Below are 22,447 nucleotides of genomic sequence, written 5' to 3'. Positions count from 1 at the left end.
AGTAACTTCCCCAGGGTCACATAGCTAATAAGGTTCCTGACTCCAGACCTAATATTCTATGTACTACCCCACCAAGCTAATAAAGTACTAGAATAGCATGAAGATAATCTTCTTAGGTTAGAAAAGAGAAAACTAAGTGAAGAGGGAGAATGGCTATTGAGAACAGGAAATATGACATCTCTTTCTTACTTGAATGACAGTCTAATTGAAAATTAAACTTCTATTGATTTCAAGGAGTAATTTATTTGCAATACATACAAATTACATGGTGATGGATTTAGGATTAGTTTTTAAAAATTCAGAACAATTAGAAAGTCCCAAAGTAGATGAGGATACACAGAAGGAGTCAGTTTCCCTCTTCTTGAATGTCTTATATCACAAGCTGGGTGACTATCTGCCAGCAATGTCACAGAGGGAATTCTTGTTCAGTTACACATCTTCCTGGATTGCTTCTGGGGTCCCTTTCAGCTCTCAGATTCTGTCATTCAGATACTAATAAAATAGTCCAGACAGACCAATACTCTTAGTGTAACTGGTTATCTACCTTTTATAAATGTATTTTTCTTTCTAAATCATTTTGAAAGAGGAAAGATGTGTTGGCACAGGTTAAACAACAAAAAAAATCAAGCTTCATTTTTTGTCTTTGTCAGATTCATATCATTAGGTTACCACAAGCCATGAGATGATATACAACATCACAGGTGGTGTAATCCATTGCAGCAGGCAGAATGTTAAGACTACAAAAATGAAGAATATGTTCATTTGCTCATGCTGGCCACCTGCTATCATGTTAGGGTTCATAACCCAAACCAGAAAACATCTACCATAATTTGCGGAATTATTATACTCTGAAATGCTTTCTGAATTAGAACTTAGGTTCATATTGAAGGTAGAAATTTAGTTTGATTAATAGCAACTAGTTTGGGGTGGAATAAATGAAGTATTTGGGCCCTAGTAATATTTTTTTAATATCAAAGAGCTGAAATGGAAAGATTAATGCTAATTTATTGTTACAAAGCACTTTAAAATTTTGTCATATTCTTTATAAATAGACTCATCTGATCTTTACAATTATGCCATGAATTAGGTAGACTCTGACAGATGTTAATATTCCCACCACAAAGATGAGGAAACTGAGGTCCTGTGAAGTGATTAAATCATTTGCCTAACATCAATACTTCTTAAATTTCAGAGATGAAATCTAAACCCAGGATATTCCACCTCTACATTTATTGGCTTCCTCACTATAAAATTGTCTGAAGAAAAATTAAAAATAATAACAGTTGATATTAATATATATTGCAGTTTACAAAATCCATTATGTTCATTATCTTATTTGATTATCACAATAACCATCTGACATACATGCTGTAATTTTTTTTTCTATTTAATAGCTGAGGAAATGAAACTGCTGAATGTTTAAAATGATTTATCCATGATCACACAGTTAATTAAGAGGCAGAGACGGTATACAAATAGCAATTTCACTTGGCTTCAATTCTATCACCCTTTTCACTGCTAACCTCTGCTTCCTCTAGACAGCAATCCTAAATATGTAGTAGAACTATAGCTAGGTTCTTTCCAATTCTCAAGTGCTTTCTAGAGTGTAAGCTTGGTATTTAGGGAGTGTTATAAATACTTTTAGTGCAGTATATGCTAGATAACTATGAATCTACTTTAGTGTTTTTAAGCATTCCCAAAGGGTATAAAATACCCAGTCTTAATACTTCTGACTTTATCAGCCTCCAGAGAATAAAACCCAATAGTATTTTATATTTACATAATAACTTGTTCAGAAAATACTTAGAAAACCATATCCATTCTTACAAATGAAACTGGCATCAACTTATTGCACTATCACATAGATAGAAAAACACAGCAAAACCAAATATTTGTCCAGAGATATTCATAATGAAGCAGTAAGAGATCAGTCCTTCTTCCAAACCCCTATGTTCATTTCTAGACCAGGTACAATGTGTATTCACTTTCAGTAGATACTGTCACTAACATGTCATCCTTTCAAATTTTTCTTTCATTTAAGAAAATTGCAGAATTCTAGATAGACTCAAAATGGGAATCGCATGCTTTGTTTTCTTACCTGCTTTCAATAGGAACATACCAAATATTCAAATGCCAATGAAATTTTAATTTGGCACACATGTTTTATTAAAGTCATTATAATAATGCTTTATTAAATATTTCTCAAAAGGAAGTCAAGTACAACTGTTAGCTTCTTGTTATTAGGACACATATGTCTAATATACATTAATTTCAGAGTCCTTTAGGGGACGTGCTTATTATTAATACAATAAAGAACAGATGAGAGAGCATATGGTTTGTTAAATCATGTTTATAGTAATTAGATTAGATCACATTTAAATAAGAGGTCAGTAGTATATAATTGTGAGTGTCTGTCTGAACACTACTTAATGTCAAAAGGTCAGTGGCACTACTACCAATCTATGCAGAGAAGAAATGTCACATAAAATAAGCAAATTTAATTATGAAGATGTTAAAATTAATCACATAAAACATAATATTGAGTGAGGGGAAGAAAAGGAAAACACTTATTTCAAAAAAATACTTAGTGTCTTTATGAAATGGTTACCAGATGGCCAGACTATGAAAACATAATGCGCATAAAAGAAATGCTCATGGTCTAAAATCCATGCACTATACATAAAGTATCTGGACAGAAGCTTTCCAAAAAGTGTTTAGAAAAGAAATATTGCAGCAAGGAGTAAGGCGATAAGAGGCATAAGAGGGTCAATGTTGTGGTTTTTAAATTTCATTTAAAACTTACCTATTCACTATTTTGTTTTGGCTATATTTATTTAACTTGTTAAGTCTTAATTATTGTCAATTATTTCATGAGTTATTATGAAAGAGTTATAGATTTATTCTATTTTGTTCTTGAGCTGAAAACCAGGAATAATGGGTAGAAGTTGAATAGAGGCAAGTTTTGGTTGATATCAGGGAAAATTCTTACCAGTTAAAGTCATTCATTCAAAAGGGGAATTGAACAACTCTTTGTTGAGTCTATTGGCTTAGACTGGGTGAACACACTGTTTCCGTATGACCACCAGATCATTTTCTAGGTTATAGTTATCATATGACTTTAGGTGAGATTGGATTGACTTTCTTTTAGCAAATGAAATACAGACTCATCAAAGATCTAATTCTACAAGTTAAGAAAAACAAATTGTTTATTAAATGTAAAAATTGCTTATCATATACAGTAAGGAGCTATAGAATGAGCCACCCTGTAAACCAGAGTTGTACCTAGTAGGAGCTAATTAGGTCTTTGTACTAGGATGCTCATATGTAAGGAGTGCTTTCCTTTTCTTTTTCTTTTTTCCTTTTTATGTAGGATCTTTAGCAGTATGATACTGAAATTTAAAGATTCTCCTCTATAGTTCGCTGTGAAAACTCACTTCCCTTGACCCAAAGCTATACTTCAATATCCCAATATTATTGCAGTGGTCTTCTAGACACTTACCTTCCTCATGCTCCATCCATTTCTTTTTATTTAATTTCATTTAATTTATTAATTTATAAAATTTCTCCATGGTTACAAGATTCATGTTCTATCCCTTCCTTTCTCTCACCTCCTCCCATAGCCCACACACAATTCCACTGGGTTTTACATGTGTCATTGATCAAGACCAATTTCCATATTATTTATATTTGCATTAGGGTGTTCCTTTTGAGTCAATATCCCTAATTATATTCCCATCCACCCATGTGATCAAGCAGTTGTTTTTCTTCTGTGTTTCTGTTCCCACAGTTCTTTCTCTGGATGTGGGTAGCATTCTTTCTCATAAGTCCCTCAGGATTGTCCTGGATCATTGCATTGTTGCTAGTACAGAAGTCCCTTACATTCGATTGTGTCACAGTGTATCAGTCTCTGTGTACAATGTTCTCCTGGATCTGCTCCTTTCACTCTGCATCAATTCCTGGAGGTCATTCCAGTTCACATGGGATTCTTCTAGTTCTTTATTCCTTTGAGCACAATAGTATTCCATCACCAACAGACACCACAATTTGTTTAGCCATTTCCCAATTGAAGAACATACCCTCATTTTCCAGTTTTTTGCCACCACAAAGAGGACAGCTATAAATATTTTTGTACAAGTTTTTTTCCCTTATTATCTCTTTGGGTTATAAACCCAGCAGCAGTATGGCTGGACCAAAGGGCAGGAAATTTTAGTGCTCCTTGGGCATAGTTCCAAATTGCCATCCAGAATGGTTGGATCAATTCACAACTCTACTAGCACTGCATTAATGTCCCAGTTTTGCCACATTCCCTCCAACATTCACTACTCTCCCCTGCTGTCATTTTAGCTAGTCTGCTAGGTGTGAGGTGATATCTTTTGTTGTTTTCATTTGTTGTTTTCATTTGCATTTCTCTAATTATTAAAGATTTAGAGCACTTTTTCCATGTACTTACTGATAGTTTTGATTTCTTTATCTGAAAAGTGTCTATTCATGACCCTTGCCCATTTATCAATTGGGGAATGGCTTGATTTTTTTTGTACAATTGTTTTATATCCTTACAAATTTGAGTAATTAGACCTTTGTCAGAGGTTTTTGTTATGAAGAATTTTTTTCCCAATTTCTTGCTTCCCTTCTAATTTTGGTTGCATTGGGTTTGTTTGCACAAAACCTTTTTAATTTGATGTAATCAAAATTATTTATTGTACATTTTGTAATTTTTTCTAACTCTTTCCTTTTCCAAACATCTTACAAATATGCTATTATGTGTTCACCTAACTCCGCTCCATTTCTGATACCTGCCATCTCACTTTATCATTTCCTCCAATTGGTTGGGAAGTTAAGCATTAGGCACTATCTGTACCACAGTGCGGATTATTGGAAAATGGGAAATTCGACATCCCGTTTCATCTGTATGCCATGTCTTTTATGAGGGTCTTGATTGACATTCATCCTACTCACAGAAAAATAGTTTTCTTTCTGTCTTTTCCCTAAAGGGTTTCCACTCAGTTTCTCTCCCTTAGTTGGCCCCAATTGTCACAGAATTTCCCCATTATACTTCTTCTGAATTTTCTTTGAGTATCACTCTATTTTTAAACATCCTTTATTTTAATAGTTATTGTAAGATTTTAACATATTCATAACCTCTAAAGCAAAATATTATCAAAGGCAAAAGTATCAAGTGTGATATAGGGGCACACAGAATGACAAAATATCTAACTCCAAGTGGGGATATCCAGCAAATTGTTATGCAATGGTGATGGGAACCTCTGAGTAACATCCTACTCATTCATGAATTGGGGATTGGAAAATATATAAGCTGTGTCTCTTGAGTACATGGATCCTGTGTTTGCTTATTGTCGATTTGTTATTTTATATGGAACTTAGTGTTTGCTGATTGTGGATTTGGTATTTACTTAAATTTACTATTACATATAAGTAATAAGGAAAATTTAAATTTACTTTTTTTTTTAAAGTTTTTTTTTTAACCCTTGTACTTCGGTGGATTGTCTCATAGGTGGAAGAGTGGTAAGGGTGGGCAATGGGGGTCAAGTGACTTGCCCAGGGTCACACAGCTGGGAAGTGGCTGAGGCCGGGTTTGAACCTAGGACCTCCTGTCTCTAGGCCTGACTCTCACTCCCCTGAGCTACCCAGCTGCCCTAAATTTACTTTTGATGCATATTATTTTGATTTCTGGATGACAATCTAGCATAAACGTTCAAATTACATGAATTAAAATTAAGACTTCTAAGTAAAGAATAGTAGAAGAGCATGGGATTTCAAATAAAAAGTCTAGTTTGAAATATTAGTTCTACTTTTTTCTATGTATGAGACTGGGAAAATTATTGGAAAAACCTGAAACCTTGAGGGTGACTCATTAAAATATGGACATCAGATTAAATGATAATTTAAGGTACTTCCCATTTCTAAATACCAAGATAAAAAAATAGATTTCATACATATGAATCAATAGGCAAAGTCTTCAATTGGAATTATCTGTTGTTTTTTTTTTTATAAGGAGTTTGGGGTAGTAGGAGTGATAACAATATTTCTTTCCATTTAGATGAAACTTTTTTCTACACAGTCAATTTTTGCCTTTTTAACCTCCTATTTATAATTCAAATTCTACTTCAACTGATTAAACTTTTTTTCTGATTATCATAATAGTCATAAAGAAATTATGATATCTATGGCAAGATCAGTGGTGGGAAGGAATGGAGAACTGAAACTATCTAAAACCCAGTTAAGTAGAAACAAAGGGATTAGAGACATCAATTTGGGAGTATCCAGCAATGTGGTAAGTAGTGATGACAGGAAACTCTAAATGTCTTGTTGGAGATTCACAAGTGAATGAGAGTAGCCAGATAGTTGTGCTTATGGTATTGATCTAGGAGAGGGCCACCATGGACCTTCATCCTGGTCAGAAGTTGAATCTTACTTCTCTGAACTATGACTTTTAAAATATTCAAAGCTATATTATCTCTTTTTTCTAGATTGAAAACTACTGGTGAAACCATTTTTCATATTTGTATATCCCCAATAATGCTTCACACATTGCTCTGTACTAATGAAGTACTAATTAGCACTTGTTGAATGAAGGAATAGGAATGAAGAAATGGTTGGCTATACTTGGAAAATAAATGCATCCATCTGGTATTCTAGAACTTTGTCTAGATTATTCTGTCGAGGTCATTTAAATCTAAACAGCCTAAGATTATTTGACTGAGAATTATTTTTTCTTATTTTAAGATATGACAAATTACAAATTCTTCCTATACTCTTCATAGATTTGTTTGCAAGAAAAATGTTATATTTCTTAAATTGATGTATTATGTTAACTTGCGAAGATACTGCTGTCAAGAACAGTATATTAAGATCAGCCAGGCTCTCAGACAGTCTTATATTTCAAGGCTCCTGTGTAAGGATTTACCCAGATTACAGCTCCTCACTGGTGAAGAAGAGGAAAATCTTCCCTGAAACTAAGAAGATTTTCTGTACTCCTGAACTGTCAGTGGTCATTTTATATTCAGGCTATTTGTTGTGTGAAGAAAAAAAAATATATATATATATGTATATATATATATTCTTTGAATTGTAGAAGTAAGTCTGAGTTTAGCCTAAGGCTGAAAAAACAAGCCAGAAATGTCTAATTTTGAAGAAAAGGTGTTGTTCAATTACCTTAGATTTTTTGGTGATACAATATTCTAGTACATCATTTCTGTTGTGTCTTATAAGACATTTTCATTGAATATATTTCATTACTTTATATTGTAATATATTTTTCCTCTTCCTCCTTGCTCTTTTATTATGCCACAGTTTTGCAAAGTGAGCAGTGCAAAAGGACAAAGCAATGGAAGTTTATAGAATCTCAGATTTAGAAATCACCTCAGAGCTCATCTAATCTACCTTGTATCTAAATTGAAATCCATTCTGCAAAATTCTAGACCAGTGTTCATTTCAAACTAATAATATTTTTACTAGAGGCAAACAAACAAATAAACAAAAAAATATCTGTTCAACAGGGTAGATGGAGGGATGAGACTGAAAATGTAGTCATAGTGGGATAAGAGCAAGTCAGGCTTTTTGCCCCTGAAGAGCTTTAGTTGGGCATGTACCACATTGGGATAGGGAGTAGTTGAACTTTTTACTCCCAAGGGGTTTTAAGAGGGAATGTATTTATGCCATATAGTCACATTGACCAGAGTAGGCCTTGGTGGGGAGAGCAGTTTCTACAGGGAAGTGGTGCTTCACTTCCACATATCAGGAACTTAGACCAAAGCCCCATTTTCCTCTCTTGGGTTACAGATCTGGCCAGCATTTCCTGAAGCAGTTAATTGTCCTTTGACACAGCTTTAGTTATTAGATTATTTTATTGCATTCAACTTCTTCACATGGCATTTAGCAGCTCTCCTGCATCAGTTTCTTGAAATCTTGGGAATGAGAAAATATATACATTTAAAAATCGTCATTCCATAGGAACTATTATTCACACTGATTAAGTGTTATTGTCTGATATGTAAATATATGTGACTTAAATTTCTTCTACTTGAATTATACTATTTTAGTCAATAAAGTATCTAATTCCTGTCTTTTTAATTTTATTCTCTTTCTTTTGTACCTACATTATAATCAACATTTTCAAGATAGTCTATGATGTCCAAATATATAGAAAGTAAAATTATAAATGATATGACATAAGACCTGGAGCAGAAGAGCATCTTGAATAAACAAAAAGCATTTGTTTATAGGGACTGAAAAATCTGTGCATTCCCAGTGCCCTGTCCACAACCAATGAGAACCTGACATTAATTACTTTAATTTTATCTAGGTCATCTACTTCATGAATTTCAGATGTTAGAATAAACATTTTTTGAAATGAATTTATATCTACCAATGTGTTTCACGTCAGAAAAAAATAAGTTGTTCCATAAAGGGAAATATGTGATAAAGTAGTCCCTCGCTATATCACAGTTCATTTATTACAGCTTCACTGTATTGTGTGTTTTAAACATATATATATATATGTATATATATATATAATTCTGTATCATGGAGTTTTTGCTATATCATGGGATGCTGAAGAATACCGTACTGTGCACAGTGGAAATACAGGATGCCACTACTGCTTGCACAAGTTTGCCAATGTGAGATTGTGTACCACTGAGCACAAAGTGGGCATTTCTGTATTGGCTGATAGAATAAAAGGCGACCAACCACAACTCTGTGTTCTGTGTCCTGGGCACTGATTAGATTTGTTTACAAGAGTGTGGAAAAGGTTTATAGGAGAGTGGGAAGGGTTTAGAAAACCTTAAAATATATGTAAATAATAAAATAAATAGAACACTGCTACTTTGCAGATTTTCTCCTATTGAAGGAGTCTCTGGAATGTGACTCCTGTGAGAGGTAAGGGATCAAAGTGTATATATATATATACTTTGCATTATTATATCTATTTTCTGAATTTAATGAATAATTAAAAAGAAAATTTATATATATATAGTAGAAGAGCAAAAACAGATAATATATAAAATTGTGAATCTCTATTATGTTCAGCATGCTTTAGTAAACAAGTATATAATATATTCATATATAATATCACTTTCAAAACTGTACTCATTTGTATTTCCTTCTGAATTCCCCTCCATTCTCTTTTATTCATTAAAAGTGACTCAGTAACTTATGAAAATACTTTAAATGAAGTCTATTAGCATGTAACTTAGGGAATGGTTGAACAAGTTGTTTTATATCATTGTAAAAGTATATTGTTGACAAACAAGATGATCACAAAAACACATGGAAAGACTCATATGAAGTGATGCAAAGGGAAGTGAGCAGAACCCAGGAGAATGTTGTACATAGTAACAGCAATAATGTACAATGATTAATTACAAATGACTATTATCAGAAATGATATGTAGATCCTTGAATCCAAGAGAACTGTAAGGGACTCATGATGAAAAAGGTTATCCACTGCTACAGAAAGAACTGACAGAATCGGGATGCAGATTAAAAATCACCATTTTTCACTTTATTTCCTCCATGAATGAAATTTTCTCTAGGATAAGGGATATATTCCTTTTTTCATAACATGACAATCATGGAAATATAGATTGTATGATAATACCTGGAAAAGCCTAACATGTTACCTAACATCTTGGGAAGGGGGAAAGGGGGGAGGAAAAGAAAAGACAATGGATCATAAAATGTCAGGAAACAATTATTAAAAATTATATTAACATGTAATCTAAAAATAAGCATTAAAATTAAACATGTAAGATTTTACCATGATATCAAATGTTTGTTTTTACTCTTTAGATAGCTCTACTTCTGCTACTTAGATTTACTTTTGTTTTAGGTGAATGGCAAATATTTAAATATAATAAAGATATGTAAAAATGAATGTTACCCATCTAATTTTGTCAACATGTCATGTGTGTAGACTTCAGTCAATGTACCAGCTTTACATAAGAATATCAATTAGTTCATATTTCAGCTGATGTATTTGTGCACAAATCAAAGAACATGATAGGACAGAACACAATTAGTAAAACTGTGAGAGTAGTTCTGATGAAATGTATGATTCTTTAACCTATTATTACATGACTGTGAAAAATGCTTTCAGAGGATTTCAGGCTAAAAACTTAAACATACATTCTGAGTCTCTGACTGGATTTGTGAACATCTATTGCTGAAAGTCTGATCACTTAAGGTTTTAAATCTGGATAAAGAAGCCCTTAATAGACTACTTCTAGATAACCCAAAGGAATAAGGGGGAGAATATAATTCTATTATTTCAATCAAACAAGTGGCATAAAGACATTTAAATATCAACCTGAAAAATTTAAAGTCAATAGGCTATTGAATGCATAACCAATAACCCTAATGAATAAAGAATGGGAGAAATATGATTGCTGACTTCATAATAGGTGAGGAGGTTAGCAGCTGTACTTTCAATATGCTATCAAATAATTAGAGCTAAAGGGCATGGGGAGTATGACAATGCCCAGGTATTTCAGTCTTCTTTTCTAATAGTTGGTGACTGCTGAGTAAGAATGGAACTCTTGAATGAAACATCTATAAGAATCTATTCATACCAAGTGCTGTTTTTGTCTGAATCATAAGCAATACTTCAAACTCTAAATAGAATGCATTACTTCCTCAGGTGACAATATAGGCTACTTTCTCCCCATCCCCTCAGGTTTTGTAGTATCACTCTTATTTTTGAACATTTGTCCTTGGGAATAGTAAAGCTAAAATGGTTATAGTCAGAGAGAATATGAATAATATCAGTTATAAACTTCAAAAAATACACAAAATTAATAAATCTAATACTTACATTTCCCCCAAATTATAGATAACTGACTATTTAATTTAGGCAACAACTATAAGAAATGAAAAACTATCAATGATAAACTATCACTGACTAAATTGGTTGAGGATGAATAATTCATTTGCTCCAGCTATTTAGAAAAACTCAGCCACTAGTAAATTTGTAGATCATTATCATTTATCATCCTTCTGAATAAATGATCTATAGCTTCATTTCATTGAATCTTAGAAGTGCAAAAGAGATAAGCTTATTATTTAAATACTCTTCTACCATTGATAATGAAATTTCAATATGGAGAATGGTGGATTATAGCATTTATTCTTCAAAAAGCATGCTAGTCAAATATTGTTCAAAAGAGAAGTGTTAAAGTAAATTAGTGAATATTATCTTAAAAAGTAAAAAATTGTTATGTTGTGACATAAAAATAAAAATTATAGAATATTAACATTATGGCAATTTTCATTAAATGTGAATATATTATTCTTATGTTTACTCTATATACCAAGATTAGCACCTAATCCCTGAATACTTAACACTATTTTATCAGAGTCAGATTATAGATGAGAAATGACAATAATCAAGCATTATGTTGTTTAACCACAGTAAACATCAGTAGGGTTAATAAGGCAGAAAAAGTAAGAGATTATTTTTTAAGTATAGATTAGTGTTTACAAGATACCAACTTTACCAGTTGTTCTATAACTGTAAAGATGATAGAATAAGAAGGACAAGAAAGGTCTGATTAGGAATAGTGAAAAATTCCCTTAAAATAAAAATGATTCCATAGTAGAATAAGGATGAATGGGGAATCCAGTTCTGAAGGTTATACTAAAATTTAATTTCAGAAGTTCTGGTTTTTTTAAAGATTAAACTATTTACAATCAAAACTGCCTTCCTGATGGTGTCCTTAAGACATGTAAAAAAGTCCCTCCACAAACTATATTGCCTAAACACCATGTGCATTGTAGTCTGTGCAAATATGAATTAATTTGAAGATCCCTATAGGGGACAGACTTGTGATTAGTACATTTAGAAACAGATGTGCCAGCATATGGCTTACCAACACTTATTTATGTTAATTCTATGTAAATATGATTTCAATACAGTAACATTAATCTATGGTTTCTTTGGCATCCCGATATCACTTTTTTATTCTTTGTATATGATTAATTTTATTTAGTTAAGCTTTTTTTTCAAAGTATTTTGATTGTAGTTCTCTGTGATGCCATTTTATTACACTCTTTTTTAATCAGTTAAGTTAATTTTAAAAGATATTAATAATTTTTACCTAATCTAATAATAACAATTTCATTTTTAGTAGAAGAAATGTTTTAGAATAATATACTTGAGATAATTTAGTTTTATTCAAATAAAATCTTTATGGAAAAATCTGGATAGTAAACAATCTTAAGGAAAACTTTTAGTCATCTTGTGGGTAGACTTAAACTTCTTTTCTTAAAGAAAAGATAAGGCACTTAAACTATTTGTTGGAAGACTTCACCCTTAATTTGAAGACTTTGCTTTCATCCATTACTTGCAAATTTTCTACATTTTACTCAAAACTATTTGCCTTTATCACTGGTGGTATGGCCCTAGAAAAATAACTATCTTTTAGTTTTAATAAAGTGATATGAAACTTAGAAAAATATCATTTGCTTGTTTCACACATTCAATATTGCATGAAATGTTACACTCACAGATCATAGCATTCATTTTAAACATAAATACTCCTTGATAATAAACACTGTACACATTGCTAAGGAGTGCAGGGGATACAGTGCTGGGCCAGGAGTCAGCATAACTTATCTTTACAAGTTCGAATTTGGCCTCAGACATTTACTAGATGAGACTCTGGTAAGTCAACTACTTTTGTTTGCCTCATTTTCCTCATCTGCAAAACTAACTGGAAATGAAATGGCAGATCATTCCAGTATCTTTATACAGAAAACCCTAAATTGGGTTGGGAAGAGCCAAATACAAATGAAAGCATAAGGATTACAGGAAATAGGCTCAAACATTTAAGCATCTTTGGCTTAATTTTTAAAGGATCATCAATTCATATTTGCTATAAAACATTTTCATTGTCTTATTTCTGAAGCTTGATTGATTAACTAATGCTCAAATCAGATACTCCAAAATGGCATCTGAGTCCTGGGAGAGTAATGAGTGACTGTGATTTAAATATTGACTCAGTTTTCAAAAAAGAAAGCAGCTTTTAGACACACATTTAAGAATTGTGGTTTATAAGATAATTAGTTTCCCTCTCTATTTCCAGAACGCTATACAGTTACGATCCATCATAATAGTTAATTCTGTGTTATTCTAGAACATGCTAATATTAGAATCTAAAACCTCAAAATTAATTAATACCAAATAAAATTACAATGTTTCTGTTTTTCTCATTTCTATTCCTTTTTCCATTTCTATATTTTTTGCTTGATAGATAAATGAAAAATATGCTCACTAAATCCCTCCTGACTAGAGAAATGCAAATAAAAACAACTCTGAGTTATCACCTTATACTTAACAGACTGGCCAATATGGCAGCAAAGGAAAGTGATAAATATTGGAGGGGATTTGGCAAAATTGGGACATTAATATATTGCTGGTGAAGTTGTGAATTGGTCCAACCATTCTGGAGGGCAATTTGGAATTATGCCCAAAGATCTTTAAAAGAATGCTTGTCTTTGATCCAGTCATGCCACTGCTGGGTTTGTAACCAGAAAGAGATAATAAGGAAAAAGACTTATAAAAAATTATGTATAGCTGCACTCTTTGTGTTGGCAAAAAAAACTGGAAAATGAGGGGATGTCCAACAATTGGGGAATGGCTGAACAAATTGTGGCATCTCACAGTGATGGTGATCTATTGTGATGAAAGGAATGATGAACTGGAGGAATTCCATGTGAACCAGAAAGACCTCCAGCAATTGATGCAGAGTGAAAGGAGCAGAACCAGAAGAACATTGTATTACAGAGACTGATACACTGTGGTAAAATCGAATGTAATGGACTCCTGCAGCAATGCAATGACCCAGGACAATCCAGAGGAATTTATGAGAAAGAATGCTATTCACATCCAGAGAAAGAATGGTGGGAGTAGAAATACAGAAGAAAAACATATGATAGTTCATATGGTTTGATGGGGATTTGATTGGGTTTTTGATGTTAAAAGATCACTCTATTATAAATATGAATAATATGGAAGTAAGTTTTGAACAATGATACATGTATAACCCCATGGAACTGCTTGTCACCTCTGGGAGAGGTGAGGGAAGAGGGGTGGGAAAAATCACGAATCATGTACCATAGAAAAGTATTCTAAATAAATAAATCCATTTCACATAAAAATAATAAGGAAGGAAGGAAAAAATGGACATTGCAGAAATGCTATTACTATAGTAGGATCAGATATTAAATTAAAAGGGAACTTAAGACAAATTCTTCATTTTGCAGATGAAAAAGCCAAGTATCTGGTTTTCCATGACATTACTCTCTCCTGATTCTCTTCCTCCCTTTTTTCAATCCCCTTTGTTAAATTTTAATTCAAGTGACGTGTACTAATGGTAAATATGTGGCTGATTTATTATTGTTTGAGGCTCTAGGCTTTAATCACCAAACCGTCTTGCCAACTCTGCTGAAAGCTGTGGACTTTGATGGCCATTTATGGTGATTCCAAGTTTCAAGTGGATGTCAGCTCTTTTGCATTGCAGAAGAAAACTTAGAGCTTTCCCTTGGATCCAAGAATATACCAGCATTTCTGTGGTTATCAACATATTGCCCCTTCTGAGTGTTTTCATAGTTCTCATCTGATAATCCATTGTATAAAACTCAGACTGCTCAGTTATTGGCATTCAGGTGCCTTCTCTTTTCAAGTCTACCAGATGCTTAAGGAGACATTTGAGTTGGAAAGCTCATGAATACTCAGACCAGAAGAGCCCAGCTATAGGGCTAGATCATCCTGGCTTCAAAGGCACATTGCAAGAAGACTTTGGAAGCAGCAGCAAAGAGGTCCCCATTCTTATACCAAATCCTCAGGAATAATAAGCAGCCTGTCCCAAATCATGTCCTGCCTTGACCAAAGAAAATGATTGAGTATCCTACTGTTTTGGGCCAGGATCACATCTCTCATTCATGTCCCCCAAACAACCATTCCACTCACCCCATCAATCAGATGTTTCTATTCAACCCTTAGATCTAGGTTTGGGCCTGCTTCCCCCCCCACAAAATAGCTTCTGTCCCCATCATGATATGGCATTAGATTTGGCAGTTTTTTTAATGATTGATTTGTACTTGGGGAATTTTTTTTTTCAGAAAGGAGATTGCTATGAATTATGTCCTATTTATCTGGATGTTTAAATTAAAATTAATTTTTAAACTGTAAAAATTAACCCCAGGGTTCTTTTCCTGGGCCATCTTCTCTTCCCTCTTTTCTGTTGTTCTTATAAGTTCTGATGTATTTAATTATCATTTTTATATTGATGCTTGTTAGATCTTCATGTCCAGTTCTTTCCTCTCTATTGAATAAGACCACATTCAACTCTAGACTCTTAATCCTCACATCCAATCTGTTATTAAGGCCTGCTGATTTTACTTTTATATTTCCTCTTGCATGTTCCCCTTTTTCTCCTTTGACACTGCTACCATACTGATATAGGACCTTAACACCTTCTGACCTTACTATCATAATAGATTTTTGACTGATTTTCCTGGAACAATTTTCTCATCACTCTAGTGCTGATTTTATTATGCTGAATCAATTCCTGATCAATAAACAGTAGTAGCTCCCTATCACTTCTAAGAGTGACCAACCAATACATCTTTTGGTTGGTTTTCAAAGCCCTTTATATTCTATCTCTTTTAATTTTTTTAAATCTTCTTACCATTTACAACTCTGTGATTTAGTGACACTGGTATCCTTCCTATTCCTTGAATAAGACACTCCTGACTCTGCCTTTTCACTTTCTCTTCTCCATTCTAGAACATTCTTCTTCCTCATCTCTGCCTCTTTGCTTCCCTGATTTTCTTTGTTTCAGCTAAAATTTCATCTTCTTCAGAAAGTCTCTCGCAATATCCTGTAATTTTAGTGATTTCCTTTTGTTGATTATTTCCAATTTATCCTGCATAATACAGTTTTTGGATTTTGTCTTGCTGATGATTTTGTGAGCTCCTTGAGAGCAAGTACTGTCTTTTGCATTTCTTTATAACATCATCACTTAGTACAATGTCTGGCATGTAGTAGGTGCTTAATAAATGTTTACTCATAGACTGATTGACCTAAGGTCAAACAGGTATCAAGTAATAATGTTTCAATTTGAATTCTAGTCTGGTGACTTAAAATCCAGAACTTCTTTCAATTATGTATCATATTGGACATTTAAATTAAACTTCTAAGATGAAGACTCCTATTAAATAAGATTTTAAAGCACAGCTAGTTTATTATTTGTTTAGAAGGAAATGATTGTGGCATCAGATAACATTTTAAAATAGCCAATAAAAAACACAAATAACACGCTATTAAATTTTATAAATGGCTCTAATTTGGAAAGAACAATCTTGATATCTTAGAATTTTAGGAGTAATTAGGTGGCATTGGAGTTCAAAAAATAAAATTATTTTATATATATCTATGCATGTATATGTACATATATGTGAGATACACCTGAATAGTATTTCATTTCACATAGATTTGGAAGTTCTAGTGAATTTTTAGTCAATGTTTGATATAGTCTGCCAAAAGCTATGACCAGGATTGGTATTCTGTGTCCAGAGTTCCAAAAGCGATTACCTCTTGTATTATTCACTGATTCAATGCTAACTAAAGGAGAGTTTTAAAAACTTCCTTCCTAATGGCAAAGAAGCTTATTTTGCCAAACAGTCAATGTACCTATGGTTTACTATACTAGCATAATATATTTAGAAGTGTTAGAAGCCATTTAATTCATCTAGTCCAACCACCTTATTTTACAGATCAGGAAACTGAGGCTAACATTGCAAAATAAATTATGTATAGTCCAATTAAGTGTTATGTAAACACATTTAACATCTACATCATTGATTTATAAAGTACTTTATTATGCCATAAGTATTTTTAAATGACATGTAGAACATCATGCTATCCTGTCATATATTTAATATCTCCTGCTGTAGTAAAGGTATCTTCTATCTGATGTATCCTCATGAGCAATTAATATTGTCTTCATTTAAGTATTTTGAAAAATGAATTTTATAATAACATTCTTGGCAATGGAATTCTCATTGCAAGTTATAATGATGTACTTTAAAAAAGTTTTTCAACAAATCAAAACCATAAGACAGAAGCCAGAAATGTCACTGAACATGTAAAATTCGACAGAACTGAAATGAAAAATGATTGTGTGAGAGATATATACTACTTCAGAATTTAATGTCAGGAAATAGTCAAGAAAGTAAAGAAAGAATACATGATTCCCTCACTTTCTCATCAAATTTATTTATATAATTTAATGTTTACAAAAGGAGAAAACAAAGAGTATTAAAATACGTTCACAAGGAAATTTTTTTAAATGTACACAGGAATAACTTTGATTTTGAGTGTTCAAAAAATTCCCTTCTCAGTCTGAAAATCTGTGCATATTGGGATATACTGGGAATTCGTAATCCAGACAAAGTAAAATGACAGTCCATGTCATCATCAGCAGGGTGATATCAGATCATATATCTTCTCTTGACAAGAGGTGGCAATTTAATCTGACAAGTTTCCTGCCAATGAGGACAGCTTTAGGAGTTCAACTGCTGTGGTGAAGATTTGACATGTCATTGAGGGATGTTGTGCAGAAGCTTGACAATAAACTAGAACTTGCTAATGCAGTTTAGGATTGCTGTAAAAATTTATTAGAAACCAGAGACTGTAAAATTACTATACTCCTTCAGAACTGTTTTTCTTTCCCTTGCTGAATATTTATGTGATGTTTAATGCACAGCACATGTTTTAAAACTTGTTTCCTGATGGTGTAAAAGAAGTCTATTATAATGCACATGAAATTGCAAGGAATTCAATTAAATGCTTGAGAGAGTAAGTAGAATGTCCACCTGTAAGCCCATTTTGACAAGATTTTCTTCTTTGATGATTTCTTATGTGCCTGTAAATTTAAAGAAATTCAGTGATGTGACTATGAGGTAAGAAACAAAGATGTTTACAGAACATTGTGGATTAATTTAACCCAATGTTAAGAGTATGGATTGCTTAATGTAATAGAATTAGTACTACATGTATTGTTTAAAATAGAGGGTTAAAGAGCCTTTGTCTATATTAACTATTAATTGGTGATGCTATTTGGTTTTTGGTGTTTTAGAACATGATTTGTAGTTTGTGACTAAGAAAGGCCTTTTACCATGAATGCATTCTTCCTTCACAAGTGCTACCTCCAACAAAAATTAGAGATCCAATTATTCTTTAGCTTTTCATGACAAATGTTTGTCTGATGCAAATACAGTTCTAACTTAATTCTATATAGTCTACATTTGTTGAAAATGAAAGCTATCTATTAACTGGGTGGTCCGCTTTCTTTGATAATCCCAACTCTGTGACTGTAGAGGATCACCAAACATTGTCTGTCACAATTCAATACAGACTAAAATTGTGATAACAAAACTAAAAAGTCTCATGAACTTCAGAGTTATACATAGATGAGTTCAATATTGTTACATCATAAAATAAAGCAATTAGCTTTGTTGATTTAAAATATTCTTCCAATCACTCCAACATTATTTCAAAGTTCCATTTTCTCCTCTCAGATTCATGTACCTTGCTGATCAGACACATTCACGTCAAAGTACACATAGACTTTACTAAACAATCTGTTTTTTAATACCTCCCATTCTTACTCTAAATTAAATAAAAATGATTAATCCCTACTTCACAAGTCCTCAGTCTTTTCCTGCCAGTTAAATATAACTGAAACAGACTACAAAGCAGCCTTTGAAAAGGATATGGAATGATAAGCTGGAATCTTGAGCCTCAATATGACCCTAGAACATTGCTAATTATGTCAATCTTTCTATTATATGTTCTCAAAGGATCCACTTTGGGATCAATGCAAAACAGGTGATAGAGTGATGGGCTGATCCAGTGTGCATATGGGAGGAAATTTGCTTTCCCCGTCAATCCATCAATTCCTTTTCAGGAGACAAAACAATCTTTACCTCAAGGCCTTTCAATGTTCATTGAATTATGTTTATGTTATTTGTTTATGAGATATCTATGAATTTCCTTTGTATTTTTAATATTTTTCTTTTTTTTTTCTTGTAAGAATCTCCTATATTTTACTTCATACTAATTGTGATCTCTAACTATTGACCAAATATGACACTGCCTGAAAGTGAAGGTGTCCCAGAGAGACATCATTATACATGTGGTTGTCAAATATTTTAGAGCTTTCCATAATAGATATAATCTTGTACTTTTCAGCATGGGGCAGGCTTACCATCAGAGTTTCCATTGCTAGTACTAGATATTGTTAAGTTAAAATCCTTCATGTTGTTTAGAGGAAAAAAAAATGTGGCTAATAAATAAGCATTAGGGGCCAAACACTTGAAAAACATAAATAAGTATTCAGTGTCTCAAGGCTAAAGTACATTCATCAAGATGTTTTATAAAATAAATAAAAGTTGGCATTTTGCCTACAGTAACTTGAGAAATAATACGTAGGAATGATTAGCTTTTCACAGAGGGCCATGATTCTTTTTATCCAACTCATTCTTTATATATTCATTCAGAAATTGAGTAGACTGAAAAATTCTTAAAATCTAAATAGAACTTGTGTGACAGGATACATTGAGATTCTTGTCTCACTTGTAAGAAAACATAGAACCTGTTTTGTCTTTATTCTTTGTGTTCAATTCTAGCTTTTTATGCAAAAATCACTTAATTAATGCTGTCAAAAATATAGAGAATTGTCTGAATAATTATGAGAAACTTAGATGATTTTAATTTGAGTAACTATGGATACCTTTCAATTGTAGAAGTCAAAGTATTTAATTCCCAAATTCCAAAGTCACCTAGTAACTTTTGTTGATAACTATGTAAATAGAACTTGGGGGAGTTAATTTTCTAAAATCAAACTATTTAATTTAACTAGCATCTTGATTTTATTCCAATAAAATTCAGTCTTGGTTAACCAATTCTAATGACTATGGAAATTTAACTTTGGAAACTAACTGTTAGGAAAAAAAAGTACAACATAAAAATGATTCCAAGAGCACAATTACTCTCAATTTAAATCAATCTTTAGGATAATATCTTAAGTATCCGGCCTCAGGCAAGAGTTATGGCAATAGAATTTCTATCATATAAATCTAAAAATGTGAAAATTTGAGGAAAATTTTTCCAATAAGTATATTATTTACTATAAAATCTTTACATATTTTAAATGAATTCTAATAAAGACTATTATATTAATGTTAATTATATCATAGTTACTAATTAGTCCAGAGATAGGATATTTTAAATTCAATGTGTAGAATAAAGATTTTTAACTTAAAGTTGATTGGCTAATATAAATTTACTTGTATAATTAATGAAGATTTTGCTTCGTTAGGTAACTTGATACTTATAACTCCAAGATTTATTCATTTCATCTTCTAACTGGGCTGGTTTCATGGCCTATTGATGTTTCCATACAGCTTTGATTAATGATTTAATAGAAGGGAAAGATTACACAAAAGGCCATGCCTTCTATTAAATACTCATAGCAAAAATTTAAAAAAGCCAAAAAGTGCTGTAATATATCATAACCTAAAATCTATAATTCTCAACTCTGATGCATTTTAATCACTTCTTATTGAAAACACTTGTTTTTTATCTTATCTACTATTGTTGGAGGAAAAAAATACCCATTTCTTACAACATGTAAACTTGTTACCAGAAAATGAATGAATTTTTAAATGAGAAAATTATTAATTTAGCCATGTACATGAAGAGATAATTCATAAATTTTCCCACATTTAATATTAATTTCATTAGAAATAAGCTTATTAATTATAAATTTACTCAGCTTAAAGGGAGTAGGTAGAATGGAAATTTTAATGCTAACTTCTCAAACTCAAAGGGGAAAAAATAGGAGGAAGAAAAGAGTGGGGAGAGAGTTGTTCAAAAATAAAAAAGTGGAAGAAAGTGAAGACAAAAATAGTATGCATATAAGAGAAGTAGAAAAGATTACAAAGAATGCATAGGATAACTATATAAGGAAGATACTAATACCATCATAACTTCAATAACTAGTTTCTGAACTAGAGCCAGACATCCTGAAGAATGAAGTGAAGTAGGCCTTAAGGAACAATGCTAACAGTAAGGTTAGCAAAAGGAATGGAATCCCAAACGAGCTATTTAAAATCCTAAAAGATAATGACATTAAAATATGCCAGCAAATCTGGAAAACTCAAGTGTCTACTGCATTGAAAATGATCAGTTTACATTTCAGTCCTGAAGAAAGTCAATGTTCAAATAAGTTTGTAAATTATTGAACAATTGCATTCATTTCTCATGCCAGAAAGATAATGCTTAAGATTCTGCAATTTAGGCTTCACCATTGTGTGAAGTGAAGCAACATTTACCAGAACAGGCTAGTTTTCTTGTTCTTTTTTTCCAATTAAAAAATTATTTACTTAGTAGAAACCACTCCCAACAAAACAAACAAATAAATAAATACTTTGCAAAACCACAAACTCCACAATATTTATTATTTGTTTATAATATAAAATTTTATGTGTGCTAGCATAAACATCCTCTGCTTTGTGTTCTCTTTGGATTCATTTTACTTTGATACTTTTTTCTCTTGATTTTGTAGCTATTATGTTTTGATGTAATCATAGTATATATTATTTTTCTTCTCTTCCTTTTTCATAATTTCATATATTCCTTTATTTTCTTTATATTTCCAGTGTTTCTCATTTCTAATAACATAATACAATCCATTACATTTGGGTATCACAATCTATTCAACAATTTTCCTCAATCATTGCATTTCAGTTATTCCCAATTATTTTGTCATTACAAACAAAGCTTACATAAATATTTTCATACATACACAGATTTCATCCTTTAGATAATGCCCTTAGAGCAAAATCCTAATAATGAAATCCCTAGGTCAATGAGCATGAACAGTTTTACAGCTTTTAATGTTTATTTCCATCTGGTTTTCTAAAAAAAAAACAATTCACAGCTGCTCTAACAATGTAACTTTAGGTCTGTTTCTCCATATTCATATCAGCATTTAATTTGATCACTTAAGCCATTGGTTTTCATATAATGTACATTACCAGAGCATATTTAACTAGATCGGTCCTTAGGTAGCAGACACAATCTGTTTCCAGGACTATCCTCTTTTCAAAACGAAGTCTTTCTATCCTTGTCCTTCCCAGCTTGGTCATACCCAATAGGACACTTCAGGAATATAAGATCACCTCCATGATATGATGTATTTTAAAGTAAAAAAAAATTTGCAGAATATTTATAGTCTCTAAACCATTGTTGTCCCACCAGAAACTATGTTTGTATTATGTGTGTGCTTAGGCTTATATCTACTACTAACCACATTCTGGTAGGTGGGAGCTCTCCAGATATTTATCATATTTAACTTATTTA

Source organism: Gracilinanus agilis, chromosome 2, assembly GCF_016433145.1.
Source record: "Gracilinanus agilis isolate LMUSP501 chromosome 2, AgileGrace, whole genome shotgun sequence".
NCBI classification, from domain to species: domain Eukaryota; kingdom Metazoa; phylum Chordata; class Mammalia; order Didelphimorphia; family Didelphidae; genus Gracilinanus; species Gracilinanus agilis.
Note: the sequence above shows the minus strand (reverse complement) of the source record.